This window comes from Ambystoma mexicanum, chromosome 2q (genome assembly GCF_040938575.1).
Source record: "Ambystoma mexicanum isolate Mex_15411 chromosome 2q, UKY_AmexF1_1, whole genome shotgun sequence".
NCBI classification, from domain to species: Eukaryota; Metazoa; Chordata; class Amphibia; order Caudata; family Ambystomatidae; genus Ambystoma; species Ambystoma mexicanum.
Window position 1 is genome coordinate 645,107,328 of NC_090924.1, and position 14,166 is coordinate 645,121,493.

A 14,166-nucleotide genomic window follows, 5' to 3' on the forward strand; every position below is an offset into this window, starting at 1 on the left:
CCCCGGAGGCGCGGCCTGGGCAGTTTCCAAAGATTGTTCGCTGCAGCGGAAAAATCCCACTAAGGTTGACAATACCCCAGGCATGTTTTAACCTTACCCTTGGCTAATCAAACTTACTCTGGGTGTTTGATTTTGCAAAATCAACTCTCAACCAATATCAGGATCACTTACAAATCGGGGCACGACTCACCTGATTAGTCAATTTGTGTTTTCAAGACACAATTCATCCGTATACTGACGCAACCAATGACGTCGTGTCTGCATATCTTGGCTCGGCCTCGTTTCGGGACCCTTGCCCCCTTGTTCGCTGGCCAGGGACGTCAATCAGGGATCAGCTGTGTGAAAATCTGCAGCAAGGAATCTCATCACTTACGCAGGGCGCCCCGAACACCTCTTGATACCGGCACGATCGCTCCCGTCCTCGCCGTTCTTACCGCCTTCCTTATTTTGCAACGTACACGATGGAACAAGTGGGGGAGGGTCGCTATTCGGGCGCCATCTTGAAGGGGCCCTTGAGGGACTCTCGGATGTGGAAACAAGGCACAATCACCACACACAAACTGATACGCCAGACACAAGGTTGTATTCCCAAAATCTAGGGTTTATTGCAATACAAATAGTCCCAGTTGGCCAAATTGTCCCACGCCCCGCAACGTGTGTCTAACAGACCTCGGGGGACGCAAGAGAGCTAAAATCGTACATCAGTTACATATATACAAAATGAGCATCTTACAATCAGTAATGGCACATTTGACACACTCAATGCCACCCGTAATTCATTCCCTGAAGTGCAGGCGATGATTGACCATGGTGACGAATATGACACTTTAGATCACCATATTTAGTAACAGTTTGCAATCTCGAAAGAAGAACATAATTCATACCCTTTAATATTAGTTTTGTGCATTGCTATTCTTTTAAGGAGACTCACTGGCATCCGTGTACTGATTAAAATGCCTTGCTCCTTGTCTTCAAGGATATGTGTGGGAGGGAACCAGGCATTTCTGTCTGGCTCTCCAGCGTAATGTTTCAACATGTCTTTAGTAACGTTGGACCATTGAAGCGGAATAATATCTACAGCAAAGCAGTTTTACATGAGGCAAAGTAGCAGCGTTAGAGAGAACAGAGAGAGAAAACAAAATGGCGATTCTGGTCATCTTAAAATGGCCGCACTCTAGTTGAGCTAGTTCCTATGTAATGACTAAGGAGCATATATTCTTAACACTTTAAATGAGGCGGTTGGTCTTCGGCCAACCAATTATCCTGCCTTGCCTTCCGTTCGAGGGGTGTCTAATTTTCGTAGAGTGACACGTTTTCTTTAAGCCGTGGGATGTTGTCATACAACTCCTCATAATTCACGCAATCATGCACATGCTCGCCCTCTGCCACTGGTTCAGCTATGAATGTGGCAAGGTTCACTATTTTACAGCTGACAATTTTAATCTCTGGATTAGATATAATAACTTCGTATACTGAAGCCCTCTGAGATGTCAATGTACTCTTAGGTTTTTCCAAAATGGCAAATAAAGCATGCTATACAAAAAGAGTCATAGGAGAACCCAGTACAATACTTATAGACTTCTCAATTGTGAATGCAGTGGCTAGCAATGACTGTTCACCCGGAAAATGCCCTTTCATAACTGGGTCTAATGTCCCACTGTAATATACCAGAGGTTTGTACCCAATGTGGTTCTCTGTGTTAACACTGCTGTCACAACTCTCCCATCAGTTTGTGAAAATAAAAAGAATTCATCAGCATAATTGGGAATTCCTAAAACAGCAGCTGTACAAAGTGCTTTCTTTAACTCTTCGAATCCTTCCTCTCTTTCCTCAGTCCATTCTATTTTGTCCTTATTCACCAGTGGTTTCTTTAAAGGCTGCAAATGGGGTCTTGTGTATTATCTATAGTGAAACACCCACGCTCTCACATAATTACATAATCCCAAGAACCGTTGCATCTGCTTTATTGTGTGGGGTTTTGCAGTTTTCATAATTGCTTCAGCGCTTTCAGGTGTCACTTTCTTTCCATCATGTGAGATCGACTGGCCTATATACAACACTTCCCCTTGGCAATACTGTAACTTCTCTTTGTCTACTTTGTATCCCTTGTCTGAAAGGATATGCATTAATTGAATTGAGCCTTGTCTACACTCATCTTCTGTCATGCTACAAAACAGAATGTCATCTACGTACTGTATCATGGTACTTTTCAAATCAATATTGCCAAGGTCCATCTGCAGGACTCCATTAAAGATCAATGGAGACTCACAGTACCCTTGAGGCAAACAAGTGTGTTTCAGTCGGATTTGGCAAAAAGTGAATGAAGTTAAGTCTTGTGAGTCTTTTGCAGCGGGATTGAGAAAAACGCATTTGTCAAGACAGTCACAGTGAAATATCGTGCTTCTACTGGGATACTCCATAGTATTGTTGCCGGATTTGGAGCTAAAGGAAACTCTGCTTCTACAATCTGATTAATCATTCTCATGTCTTGTATGAATCTCCACGACCCTCCCTTCAATTATTTTAATCAGATACACCGCGGTATTACACCATGACTCTGATGGTACCAGAATACCCTGCTTCAGCAATGCTGAGATAGTCTCAAAAATGCTCTCATCTGCTGCTCGAGACATCGGGTATAGTCACACTCGAGGTAACATTTCTCCTGGTTTCAGTTTTATCTTAACCTCTCCCACTCCCTTTAATCGGACTCCTACATCATAAGGGCCTGTATTCCATAAAACAATTGGCACTTTTTCAAAATATTCATTAAAAATCCTGGACGTTGTCACATTATTGCCATGCGCTGTGGGATCTCCCTTTTCTCTATTCTGATTAAAAAAGTAATGCTCATAAAGTACACCACTTCATCATCTGATGGATCAACTCTAAACATCATCAGTGACATCAATCAATCTGCACCCTTCCCCCATGGCAATTACTGTTCTCCATGGTCTACCCTCGTCATCAGTTCCTTTGGGCATTGCCATTTCCCCTCGTACTATAGCTGCATCTAATTCTAAGGGAATCATCTGTCCCCCCTCTTCGTCCATAGGTACCTGTGGCCTAAACAAAACTTCATTAGGCATCCTCATAGTCCTTCCCACTAAGCCAGGTAGCCAACTTAACAGAATGCTCACCCCATAAAGAAAAACCTCTGGCTCTATCGGCATCCCTCGCAGAGACAACTGCACTGTAAATACCAATATAAATTCGCCCACATTCATATAGTGTATCCCAGGAGTTCAGCACACAATACCTTCATCAGGAAAATAAATCGTCATATTAAGCTTTGTCATTAAATCTCTTCCCAGAATATTAACTGGTGTCTGCCGTGAATACAACAATGGAACAGACACATCACTTTCTCCTATAGAGACTGGTAATTCGTCAGTAAAAGCAACTCCGCTTGTAGCTCCAGAGAATCCTTGAGCATTCATGGCATTTCCCAACATTCATGGATATTTTCCCTCTCCTATACATGAACTAGTAGCCCCAGTGTCAACTGAAAATGAAAACGTTTTGCCTACTATCGTCACATCAACCCTTGGTTCCGTTTGGGGGTCTGGTATCACGGATAGTACTAAACACATCAAATTGCTCTGTGAGCTGTCCTAGTGTGGATAGATACATACCCCTGTACCTGTGAAAGGATTCCCTCCCACTACTGTGACACTCCCTATTCTAGGTGTCAGTAATTGCCCTGAGTTTATATTCTGCTGCATCTGCATATGGGAGTGCTGTGACTGTCCTTGCAGTAAATTCAGTGGTGCTTGCTGCGATTGCTGTTGTTGCTGCACCTGTTGCACTTGTGGTGCTTGGGCCCGAATCACTTTCTGATCCTGGGCAAATCTTTCCCTAGCCTGTGAGCTATATGCTGGAGGAAAAGCTGTCCCCCCTTTTGAGTAGTGACCATTTTGTATATACCCTTGACTCCAACATGTGCACGCAATGGGTCCTGTCATTCCAGACATCCAACATATAGGAGGGTTTCGTCAAATTAGCCCTCCTTGGTTCAATCCTGCTTGCACATTCTGATTCTCATTCTGCCCATTATGAAACCCATTTTGACTATTTTGAAATCCACCCCTTCCTCTATAGCCCATGCCTCTACCTCATGGTATAAACCCACTTCATCCTTGATTCATCGGGCATTGATTTCTCACCTGTGATGTATCCACTGCTTGCTGTACTCCTGGCTCTGCTGCGCTTGTCAATACCACCCCTTCTATGGCGTACTTTGACAGTTTTTTCTGGACTAACTTGGTTTCCTAAATTTTTTTATAGCCTCATCTTTCTTTCTATTCTTCTCCTGCAAAAGTCGACAGTGATGCACTATAGTTAATTGTATCTCAGGCCATGGTTTTGTTTCCATTCCCACTAATTTCTTAAGCTTTCTTTTTACTGCTTCAGGCAGTCCCTGACACAAAATGTGGTAAAATACTGCAACTATTTTACTCCACGGCTCACGTGTTTCAAGAGACCAGTATAATATAATATTTAACATCAAGAGATAAGTGGAGTGACTTATTGACGCCTGGATTCTACTCCAACACCAACATTATAGACAATATATAACTTTGGAATCCAGCCTTCTTTTTCTCTCATGACACCTATGCAATGTCCTACTGGACCCGGTCCATGGACCAAAAAGGTACCGAGTCACAAAATGTTGAAAAACTCTTGATCAATTTATTAATATTTCAAAACACAATTATTTTATAAGCATACATCACGAATAAAAAATGTGTAAAATCTTGTGCACATTTCTTCAAAACCGTTGGTACAAAAAATGTTAAAAAACCATGTAAATATACCTTTAACACCCCAAAACAAACTACACTGCCTATACAAATCTAATTAAATACAATTTGTGACAGACCCTATCCCTAACAATGTGCAAAACAAAGCATTGGTAGGTAGCATCCTGGAATCCTTTGATCAATTTTACCAAAATTAATCTTATATGAATCTATGTGATTTTCTACCCCATATATATGCTACTAGGGTGAACACAACACCCTAATGAATTGTTATCTAACACCACCACTAATTGTGATCTCTTGCACAACCCAACACGTTTCGTTCATAGGTTAATAAGCATCACTTTTAGAACTTCATCAGGGGACCAAAAGTACCCTGTCAACACATCTTCAACTTTAATTATTTGCTGTAGACCAACATCAGTAGTTAAGTGGCCTGTCTTGAGCTTTTTCTCATTGTAGTGCTTCAAACCTTAATGTGGAGTGGACCACCAAAGAACACAGGTACATTGGGAGAGAGAGAAAAAATACAAGAACAGTCATCAGAAAACTCATAAAATGCAATCTGCTGTCCATTTACCTAGGCTATTATTGACCTCGGTAAAACTTACCACTAGCCCCAAGAGTTCAATGTAAAACTTGAGCTTGGTAACAGGGGAAGCGTCTTATTATCGACGAAGAACACACTGGTCCCACGGAGGAGTTGAATGGAAACAAAGAAAAGATAGGAAAAGTAAGGAAAAAAATCCATTTGAAATGGAATCCATAACGTGTTAAATACTATTCTAGACACAAGTGAATCATAGGACTCAAACAGCCTAGGTATTTTATCCAAGTTAAAAAAGTCAGTCTGTGTGTTTCTAAATCACATTATCAACAGAAAGCTCCTAAAACACAAGCGCTTTACATCCGATGGAACCGACAATGAACTTCCCCCACTGTTAAAATCCAGATGCTATTTGAATAGACTGTACTCTTGAATGTCCTGAATGAAAGCAAGCAGATCTTTAACTTCCTTCATCTTTTGTGTCATAATCGCACGCATATCTGACATGTCAGGATATTGTACTCTAAGGGCTCTCGAAACATCTGCCCTACAATTATAAAATGGCGCTCCATTGTGTGCCGTATTTTGTGCCGTGACACTCAAATAACCTGCTATCGTATCATCTGCTCTTTCCCTAAGAGTAGCTGCTAGGAGACCCTTAATATCCCCTATTGCCATGGTATTTCCTCTGGTCATTTTTCCTAACTCATAAATACATTTTCCTGAACCCGCCGTTAAGCTGGGGAGTTTTCACCTTAAATTATCTTTACCCATCTGTGGCCATGGAATATTCTGTGGTCTCGCCCCTCCCTTCTCCAATAGGGGAAACTGCGTAAATCCTATTCTGCAATCCGCTCCCATCTTCTGTCTATCTATAGTATGAACAATATTTCCTGATCGCCTTCTTCCTGGCAGGGACTTTAACTGACATACATATGGCGGTGATTCTCCCCTCTCACTATATGATCGTCCTTTAGGGTGCTCTGGACCTGCTATAGGATCTGGCGTTCTGTCCTTAGGTTGTTCTAAATCAGACCATCTTACTCCCTTGTCTGCCTGTAAGCCTCCATCGGGGACACACTCTCTCCTTCGCTCACCACTGAAGGATTCTCTCTCTTCGTCTGACATGTCTACTCCCCAACTAGTATGGCTCTCCTCTCTTTCAACCTTGTCTAAAGTTAGCCTACTTAAAGACAGCGCTCTGTGCTCAGAACCAAGTGGGCTTCCCTCTTCGCCTCGTGATTAGGAGACTATAGATTGATCTCCCTTTTTTCGACTTCCCGATTCACCTCTTTCTCTTAAATCCTGATAGGCTTTATCGACCCAATCTCTGATACTCCCTATATCGAAGTCCTCATGTAATATAATTTTAGATGGTCCTGACGTTGCTCCCTGTAACGGGAGGAACTCTTCTATGATACTCCATCGTATCACTGTGCTTGGCTCCATAAATTCATTCTGAATGAGATTCATTTTGCGTTCCCGCTGTCTCCTTTTTCGTTATAATTCTTCATCTACTTCTTTTTGCTTTCTTGCTTCCTATCTAATTCTTTCTTCTACCTTTCTCATTTCTTCTCTCCTTTTGTCTGCTCTTCTTTCTTCCTCTTCCTTTCATCTCTGTATCCTCTTATCTCTTAAATTCTGTGCTTTCTCTTCTTCTCTCTTTCTATCCTGTCTGTCCCGTTCTTCTATTGCCCTCTGTCTATTATCATACTTTATTTGGTCCTCTGCCCTTTCTTCTTTTGTTGCTCCTCCTAATACAGAGGTTCTCGCTGCTGTCCGCTCTTCCTTTTCTGCTCATCTTCTTTTAATCTCTTTTCTCATTCATTGTCTTTTCTATCTTGCTCACCTCGAGCTTCCCTTTGCCTAACTTCGTCGATAATTTTCCCATCTAACTTAAGCAATATCTGTCATCCCATCCATTCGTTCTGTGCAAGCATTACCTCGTCAGCGTTCTCCTTTTCTCCTCTCCATCTCTTGATTTCCCGTTCTATGTCTGTCGGTAGATTTGATTGCTCACCTTTCTCTTCCCTGTTTTGCAAGGTCTCCTCCTTTCTCGTAGTCTCCTCTGGACTACCTTCACTGATATAAGCAGGCGGTTCGTATATTGGATTACTATACCCCTTTGCCGCTTTCAATTCCTTCAATGGATACAGTCCTGCGCTTTCTAGATTAACTCTTTTTACTTCAAGTGAGGCAAGGGGAGCAGAAGGCTCAACACCTTCCTCTTTACACTGATTAAGCATCCAATCCTCAGGTGGCTGATCCTCGCTGTCTTCCTGGTACATCTTCCAAAGCTCTAAAATAGCTAACCTCTTCTCTCATTTCTTTCCCATGCACACAGCATACAAGTATGTGGTCATGTGTTGCAATACTGCTTTTGCCAAAAATCCCTTTGTGGCATTAACATCTTATCTGCCATGCCTTTCACCCATTCCGCACTATACTGTTTAAGCTTGGGCATATGTTTGGCAGGGTTTTACACAAATGTATCAAAGGAGTAACATCTTCTATTGTGACAAGACTCAATTGACTGTCAATACTTACCACTGTTTTACAAACAGAACACGTTTATAAAAACAACAAATATGAGCGTGCACCAACAATCGCTGTTCAAACCCTCTATTTTCCAATAGTCTCAGTGTAACTTAAGTCGGTACCGACAACTTCTAAACAGATGCTATATTTTCTCAACCTTTCTTAATTTTCTTTACACAATTTGTCTCTCTTTCACACCTCAATTTAAAACAGACACATAATAGACAAACTAGTCGACTCTTCACATTAATCCTCAGTGCTTTATTCCTTATCTCTACCCCTAAATATACCCTGAGAGGGGGTAAGTCATTATCTTACAGTGATCTATCCTTTGCATGGCCTAGTTTACTTCAACTGAAATGTATAATGACTTCTTCTGAAATCCCCTTGGATCAGGACTTTTTCTGGGCCTTTATTTCCTTATTTTCTTATCTATATACACAGAAAACGCTCTTCGTTTCTTTTTTACACTATTTTCTACGTCCCCCATTACTTTTCAAACTACCACAATCCCATCCCCTCAATTTGCCATTCCCCTTAGTCTACTCACCATTCCCTCTTTCATCTCGATACCTTCGGTATCGACTCCTCACTCCAATCGACCACTTTTGCCTCTGTCCGTAAAGTGCCTGTGGAAACCTGGAGGGATTTCATCAAAGGTTGACCCATCCCACCTATATCAATTTTCTTGCAAGAATTCTATATCGGCCGCTCTCCACAGGAAAACTTGTGATCTTCCGGCTGGATGGCAAAGAGCACTCGATCATCTGAAGCACTGGAGTCTATAGGTCAATGGTTTTTTTGTCAACCATACGACATGCTACCACATGAACCCTAGAGGCCCTTTTACTCAAGGTAACACATCATACTATGGATGGGACACAGAATAACCTCTTACATGAAGCAGTAAGATCGACTCAGGACGTTGGCAAATAACTATGTTTTATTTTCAATTATCTAAAAGAGGGAGTACAACGGACATCAACAGACGTCGCACAGCATAATTTCAAAGTATCCTGTAAAAAATCACACTTATATACTAAAAGTTAATCAGTAATTAGAAACACAACACTTCATTGGCTCCCAAACTATAAGGCTCTTCATTATACAGCATTCTAAACTTTTTTGGCATGCTTGTACCCTTCTGGAACATTCGATGCTCTAGCAGCACGTAAGCTGGTACCGTAGGTGCTGGTTGGTGAATTTGTCCGTATCTCCCCACCCAATTAGCCCAACATCTCTCATGACTCATGCCGTCTGCCATTCACATTGTCTTTGAACTCGGCCTTGTAGTAGCTTCTTGCTCCTGGAAATAGAAGGGAGTGCAGGCACTCGCTATCTTCAGTCTGGTGCACCATGCTCTCCGTCCATTTTCATCCTCAGCTCACGTGATCAGAGACCATGAATTCACTCATATTAAAGCATTTAATAGTCTTTAATGAGGAAACTTGGCACCCATGGTGTTTCATCTTTGCAACTTAACAAGTGATGACTTGGCTTCTCACGTGTACTGTTCTACACAAGCTGATAACCAGCTCTTGGCTGCTTCCAGTCTTTGACATCAAGCCAGACCATCTCTTTGGTCTTACTTCAAATTCAAGCCTATTCTTTGCGGCGACACACATGGCTTGCGATCCATTTTCCTTCATAGAGACTTGCTTACTAAAATTGAGATCACGAATGTCCAGAATTCTAAATATATACATATTGGCGGCACCACCTGCAGTTTATAAACTACGTATAGACATCCTTAAGAGTACTTAGTCTACTTGCATTGCAGCATCTGTGCAATTGTAAAACGACTTGGGCCTCATTTCGAGGCTGGCGGTAAGGGTTAACGGTCACCGTTAATGGCAACGGTGACCGTTAACACTTACCACCATATTCCGAGTTCCCTTTTGCGGGTTGGCATTTAACGCCTGCTTTTAGCAGGCGTTAAAAATCCAACCCGCAAAGGGACCTTGGAGTAAATTACGGCACCGTAATTTACGGTGCCGTAATTTACTCCTTCCCCATTCCCATTGAGCCCTATGGGGGCAGGAATGGGGATGGGGAACCGGTATGGTGAATGGGGAATTACCGGTCCATCCAACCTTGGAATGGACCGGTAATTACTCCATTCACCATGCCGGATTTCCATGGAGTAAATAGCTCCATGGTTGCTTACCATGGTGCTATTTACTCCATGGATAGCGCCAGCCTCGGAATGAGGCCCCTTGTGTTTTCTGCAGTGCTCTTCACACGTGCAATCTTTATTCTGCACATAAAAGCTTACTCGATTCTTTACTTCGCCATCAGGTTCCATATAGTCTACACGTCTTCTCCTTTGACCATTCTTCTTAGTGCGTCACGCTCATTTCTTGTGATGCCACCAGCCTTCTTCTCCATATTTTTACTTTCTTTCGGGGACTGCTTCCATTAGATCATCATCTCTTCGGGGCACATCATATAAGTTCTTCTTAATGGATACCTCGTCTCAAAGACCTTCCTCGGAATAGTCACAATTACTTGTATCAAACTTGGCACAACCTCTGGTTTCCAGCACACAGATAGCAGAGGGGCAAGACTTCCTGTAGAGGCATTTGTCTCCTCCTCTCAACTGTCATGGTAGCACGTTGCAGGTGATCTAGGTTACCTTTGCCATTGGTGCATAGGCTGGGGATGCAGCATGTTGCTATGGGGAACACTAGTTGGGTAGACTTGTGATCCGCAAAGCTTGGTGGCAAGCTCATTGTGAGGGTGGAGCATGTTTGAAGAGCAGCAGGCTCACATGGCAATATTGGGAGTACGGGCATCGGGCAGAGCGGGGACAGGTTCATTGTGCGAGCAGAGGATGTTTAAAGAGCAGAAGGCTCACATGGCAATGTTGGTAGTGCAGGCATTGGGCGGACGGGGTCATGCTCATTGTGTGAGTGGAGGATTTTTGAAGAGCAGCACGCTCACATGGCAATGCTGGGAGTTCAGGCATCGGGCGGAGCGGGGGCAGAAAGAAGTTTGGGCTAGGTAAGGGAATATGAGGCACACAGGCAATGGGTGCAGAGCGGTGGCAGGCATCAGACAATGCATATGATATAACTGTTGTGCTAGCACGTTGCAGGAGTTCTGGCTACCTTTCCCATTTGAGCACAGAGCGGGGAGGCAGTGTGATGGTATAGGTATCAATAGTGGGGTGGCGTGGCAAGCACTGAATGTGTGATATGGATTTGGGATATGGATCAAAGGAAAACTTAAGGGGGTGGCGATGTGATTAAGACTGGTGGTGTGTGTAATGAACAGAGCGCAAATACTGTGGTCGTAGTTCATGCATTGGATACCACACCTTCCAGCCTCTTTTCTTTTGCAGTTGGTCAGCTGGTGCAAGTGGATCTAAATCATAAGACCTGACTTCAGCCCTGCCCACCTGTGTAGCCCCTCCCCTTTGATTCCCTTTTTTCAACATACTGATTGCACATGAAAGACTAGAGTGGGTTTGCAGTCATCCATAAAATCTGCTGCCCTTGCATGTTAATCCAGATCTCCATTCACAGCTTCTTTGAATCTCTCTCCTGCCGTTCCCCACGTCAAACAACAGCTCAATTACATTCCACCATATTTACAGGGAGTAGTAAATTCATTAATTATCTTTCCAAATTTCTCTCAGTGGTTGAAATGGTCAGGATCGGTTGGGAGTGGTACTCCTCTACTTTTTTTCATTACCTTTTACTGTTCCTATACTTTTATTTTAAAAAGAAACCAATCCGGAATAGCTTTGTTTTAAAATAAAAGTGAAGGAATAAGTTGATACTTGCACTTCAGTGCACTGCAATGAAAGTTCCCTTAACCAACAGGTGCGTTTGTTTGGGGGTTTGGATTGTGCGTGGGAGGGGCACAGCAATGAGGTTTTTGGGGACATGAGCACGCCAGAAGGGAACATATTTCCACTACTTCTTTAGCAATGGACTCCTACTCTAATAATATCCTCCTCAGAGACGTCTACGTCCTTGAGTCCCAATCAGCAACACTCCCATGTTACTCCCTTTTCTGTCTGGCGAACCTCTTGGTGCTTAAACAGATCATACTCTCCCCATGCATTTCAAAAGCCATACGCTCAACCTTGCCTTCACCTACTCCCTGCTCCCATTATGCTCGCTCTCCCTTGGCTGGACCGACCATGCCACATTCCCCCATCAGCAGGTCTCCTAAAGATTCTGTTTGTGAAATGTTTATGTTTCAAAAGGACCTTATAGTTAAGGAGCCTTACGTGTGTTGTGTTACATCAGTATAAGGTGTTAGATTTTTCTAGTAGCTGGCACTGCATTGGTCAGTAAAGTATCATGCAATGTTATGCACAGATAGCTCTAGAAAAATCTAGAACTGGGCATTGTCTAATTTTAAATGCCCACTTTCTCAGCTGCTACTAAAACACTTGGGACTGACTTTTAAATTGCGCTTGTAGGAATGGGAATAAGTTATTTATTTTCTGCTGTCTGTCAACAAGGGGTGTTATACCCAATGCTAGGGATGGCCCGCTGAGATACAGGAAAAAATGTGCTGTTGTGTGTATATGATGTACTGAGCACACATAAATAATATGTTCTGCAGAATTACTTCTCCACAGACCGTGATAGTGTGTTAACACACAACACATGGCTACAGATTTCCACACTCTGCAAAATCAAACCCTTTATCCCCCTGCATGACCTAAGCTCTCATGATCTCACATATCGATGGGGGAAATGCCCTTCTTGCTGGGCTTCAGCCATGCACACCAACTGGGGACCGGCAGGCTTAGCCGGGACCGGCAGGCTTAGACGGCCCCCTCTGCTTGTGGTAATCATCTTTCTGCTGTTTCCTACGAAGCGCGATGTTACAGCCTACCTTTCCTTGGTCCTGAGGTCATACCTAGCATCTGGGTACCCCCTTATAGGTAGGTGTGTTGAAAGCCACCAAATGCATCTTTTTGGGAATTAAGGAGGCAAGTGCTGATGAAAAAAGAAAAACATATGTTAAAAAAAAGTTTATTTTATTCCATCTAAATTATCCTGACTTTTGCGCACTACAACGCGCTACCCTTCACTTGTTATCTGGACATCAGGTGAATCTTCTTGCAGCACATGGGCAAATTGTTTTGCCTACTTTCGTCTGCGGTTCTTGGTGAATCCAAGATGGCTGCAGCATTCTCGGCGTGCTGAATGGCAGTGTGTTGTGGCCTCCCTGCTTTCCTTCTGTGCTCCCATTGGGCACCAGAGTGTTTTTCTACACCAACTGGGGACTGGCAGGCTTTAGCAGGCCCAATCTTCAGAGGCCCACCTCTTAGGCCCCTATCTGCTTCCCTGTCCGCTGACAGGCCGCTACATGAGACTTTCTACCATGGCCCAACCCTCTTTGAGGTGACCAACCCTGGACTACTGGACTACCACGACTCTCTTACCTCACTCTGTATGGGTAAGTTACCTCCTCATGACTGCCCTTTACCCTCATCTCTGCCTGTTACACTCAGCTCTCCTTGTTATGTACTAATTTATTTGCTGCTGTACGCACCTTTACCATCTTACTCCCACTTCATTTCCTTAACAACATAGCGTTACCTGTAACTTGAAAGTCAAACTTGGGTGTATTTTGCATTTAACTTGAAAGTCAAACTTAGTTTTCATTTAACTTTGCCCATTGATTGTAACCTGCTAGCCCAGTGACTGTTCTATACCGCTGTACTTGCTTAATCCTCCCTCTGCCTTCTCTCTCTTCCCACTCGTGCTGCTTTCTGCTTCTCCCATCTATTCCAACTGCTTCTCTATCAACTATCCTTCCCTTCTCACTAAGTCTGGAAAGAAGAAGTTTAAAAAGGATTTCCTGGCCTCCAACCCTGGTCTCCCTATCGCTGATACCTATTCCAGCGCCTCTTCCAGACAGACCCTCACTGACATCCTCTTTGTTGTTCCTTCGCCGGATCTATGGACTTCCCATATGATCTCTATGCTCTGCCCTGTCTCCTCCTCTCCCATAAATGGTGACACTCACTGGGAAGTCCTCATGGCCTCTTTCGACTCCTCCAGAGTCATCCTTAATGTCTACCTAAATGGCACTGTCATGGTCCAAGGTCCTCAGGCCAATCTCCTCCTCTTCAATAGGCAGTTCCCTCGCCTCATCAACTTGCTTTCATCTCCGGCTGTCCCCTCCTCTCAATCCTTGGCTACATTGTCCACTCTTCCCTCCTCCTCTGCCCCTCTTCAGGCTACCTCCACAACTCTGCAGGGCGTACCTCTGATTTGTACCCCTCCGTGAAAAGTCTTTAAGGCTGGCAACTTTCTTCATCTTGCCACTGTCAACTCTCGCTCTGCT